The sequence below is a fragment of the Geospiza fortis genome, unplaced genomic scaffold (assembly GCF_000277835.1).
Source record: "Geospiza fortis unplaced genomic scaffold, GeoFor_1.0 scaffold166, whole genome shotgun sequence".
Lineage (NCBI taxonomy): Eukaryota > Metazoa > Chordata > Aves > Passeriformes > Thraupidae > Geospiza > Geospiza fortis.
Window position 1 is genome coordinate 5,484,706 of NW_005054310.1, and position 3,469 is coordinate 5,488,174.

Below are 3,469 nucleotides of genomic sequence, written 5' to 3' on the forward strand. Positions count from 1 at the left end.
TGACTGTGCGTGTAACCAGCACGAAAAAAAAAGAGATAAATAAATAAAATGCAAATTTAATCCCGTCTGACCTAATTCAGGGCCCTCCGGGGGTGGAAAGAGACAGATTGCAACGGGATTATCTGACCCTGGAGATTTGCTGTGCGGAGGGCTAGTCCGGATTAATACTGGGTACCCTCATGCAATGTACAATATCTAGAAGAGGGTGGGTGGGGTCCTTTGGGTGCATTGTGGCTCCCTCACAAGGCAACATCTCACCACTGGCTTGGTTAAATCCTAGAGATCTTGTGTGAAGTCCCGTTTAGTACCCCCAAGGCATCAAAGTCTGCAAGGTCTCTATGAGTAGAGGAGGAAACTCATCCGAAATTAAAGAAATTAAATATCTGTAAAGCTACTGAAATAGTCAGTAAATATTCAGTAGCTTTACTGAAGAGTTCAGTAAAAATACTGAAATATTCAGTAAAGCTACTGAAACTAATTAAGTGAGAAGGCAGCTTCTATTTTTACCTTATTAATTAAGAAGGGACATAATGGGAATTGGCCAAATGTTAACAATTTTGGGGTGCAGGGTAAAGTATTCTGGCCAGCCCCATAACCAGCATCTGCACAGCAGTGACAGAGAAAACAGACAAGCAAGATGACAGCTATCACACACAGGAATTGCTTTGAACAGGAAGGTATTGACCTTTGAAGGCTCACCCTAAGAAGTCCTCTCTTGCAAGAAGGATTGCAAGAAAAGCTGCTGATTCAAGAAAATATATTTATTTGGCAAATAAAGTTTGGTTATTACCCAGCATTTCCCACTGTGGCAACACAAGTTCTTCGGTGCCAAAGTACCATATCAATTCTTATAGTTCTATTCTGTCATCTTTATCACAGGCAATTAGGTAGAACAAGATGTGAGCCCAGAGCTGATAGCTGAACTTGATGACACAGCAGACAAGGCACAGAAACACAGAAAAAGTTCAGGAAATAACACTTCCCTTTTTCAATCTCTTTCCCAGTGCAGAGCGCAACGTCAAACTTTTATAAATGAAGCTGATCCATAGATTCTCTAAATGGACTATTAAGCAAGGTTTGGCAGGAAGGCTATTAAGAGTCCATGCTGTGCCATGAATATAGATGGATGTAAATATTGCCCTTGCTTGCACAAGTGCACTACCACACTCCTCTCAAGTCAGCTGCTTTGCAGTAGCCTGCCCTGATCATCAAAGGGTTTCTGGAAAAGTATACCAGCCCTGAGCCAGAATTAAGGGTTTTTTACTTAAAATTCCTATAGGTGTTTATACTAGAAACTCAACTTCTCTTGCTTAGTCCTTAGCTCTGTTCATTCATTCCCATCATCAGGTTTTGCTGCAAGCACTTGTGGTGACAGCAGTCTCTAATAGTAGAGGTTTGTTGCATAAAGTTTTCATAATATAAAAAATAACATAATCAGGTTGATTGGTCACTTACCGCCTGAATGAGAAGCCCCAGCTCTGCTTTCTCAGTGTAAATGAGCTGCAGCTTCTTTGTCTTACCTCCTGAACAGCTGGCCTTCCACACTCGCTCCAACTCCCTGCAGTCCCTTGTACATAAAGCGCTGTCAGGCGGAAATTAAGGCAACAGCTCACTGGGTGACAGAGCAACCTCGACTTCGTCCTCCTGTGTGCATCCAGTCCCTACATCATCCACAGATGGGGAGAGACTGAAGCTGTAATTTAACCGGGAATGGCCTGAGCATTCACCAGGTGATCTCATAGATTTTGAACTTTTCTGAACAAATGACTCAGTCAAGACTCAAAATCTATTCGGATCAATTGGAAGTGAAAAATGATCATCAATGCCTGCTCATTGTAGCAGAGTGAAGGGGGCCTGTTGTGAAGATTTTACCTCTGCTGTCACCTGCTGAGGGCAGGAGTGGGGATGCTGGCTCCAGGACCCTGGCTGCACAAGGAGCCACCAGGGATGAGAAAGCTGGCATACAAAGTCCAATATCTGTATGAAAATCTCAACAGCAGGAGAACAGGTCCTGCTCTTTTGGGCCCTTCCTTGCCCCACAGCCAAGGGACAGCCTCACCTATGGCCAGCTGCAGCTGACCCACCTGCAGTGGGTACGGGCAGTGCTGAGAACACCTGTGCCTTGGAGGCTGGGCAGGCACAAGGCAGCTCTGCCACCACACCCACCAGGCTGCTCATGGGGACTGGGCTCACAGTGCCCTGTTCCTGTTTCCCTGCACAAGCTCAGTGCTGCTCCGTGGGATGCTGACTCTTCCAGGAAGTGAACTGCCTTTTCCAAAAGCAAGTGTCTATATAAAACAACAGAGTGCCTTTATAAAAACAATACTCTGATGCCCACCAGAAAGTAAACTGGCCTTCCAAGGGAAGAGAGATCTCTGGAACCACCAAAGCCAGCCTTTAGTCAAGAATGAGTTTCGAGAACACTGAAAGGTTTCCACAGAGGTTCATCAGTGCCTGCACCAGAGCAGCTCTGGGACACCTGCCTTCCTTTGGCTCCTCATCAGGACTGTTCACAGCTGATGCAGGATGGCCCAATCATGACTACTGGCTACTTCACTGGATTGTTTGCTAAACCATAGGGAGTTCAAAAGGTGATTTTACAGAAAATTATTTTGGTAGTTTCATCAGGAAAAAACCTGACATATACCCACATATATTAGCTCATTAGTACCAAGAAGGCAATATGAAATGCAAAGGAGAAACTGAAGCCTAGAAAAAAATACACAAAATTGGTTCACGACTGCTAATCCAGAAGTGAGCTGAATAAATAACAGTTACGACTATCGTTCAATGTGCTTTAACATTATTTTCAAAAATATAGTTTACTTCTAACACTAAAGTGATTTTAAGTAGTAAAGCTACTGAAACTATTAAAGCCAAAATTTCAAAGTAGGTTATCCAGCTGCATTTCCTCAGGTCTTTTTAATGTACTGGAAGCCTTCAGATTTATGGAAACAAGAGCATGCATGCTTATCACAGAGAAACAAAAACTTAATTCACATACTATATATGAAAATAAAAGCATCAGCAGTCAATCCAGACTAAATTCTTAGTCCAATTTGCATTGTCAGAATTCAACTTCTTACTAGCATTAATTTTGGGCAGCAGCAAATTTTGAGGGACACAATGAAAAGGTACTTGAAAACTAAGCACACTCTGAAATTTGGCTTGAATAGCAATTGCTGTATCTAGGACCTTAAACCAAAAGCACTGTCTAGCTATCTCATGCTTAGGATGGCAGCTGTGCATTTAGAGGCTTTTCTTGGGTGTGACAGATAGCAACCAGTTTTTCCTTTTTGTTTCATTCAATGTCCAGCCATGGAAGGATTTTCAATTGGAAGTTACCAGGAATTGGGATGTGGGATGGGGGGAAGTTTCTTTTAAGTCACTAGTAACATTAAACAGTATTATTTAGAAGATGGACAGCCTTCTTCCATATCCATGGCCACCTAGGAGCCTCTCAGGAGCA

The 3,469-nt window shown here is 43.0% G+C and overlaps 1 protein-coding gene across 1 annotated transcript in view; it reads right to left on the reverse strand.

The window, feature by feature from the left end:
* The window catches only part of KCNMB4 (potassium calcium-activated channel subfamily M regulatory beta subunit 4), a 22,213-nt gene that overhangs the window by 17,893 nt on the left and 851 nt on the right, over positions 1-3,469 (reverse strand). The gene's annotated exons all lie outside the window — the stretch shown is intronic.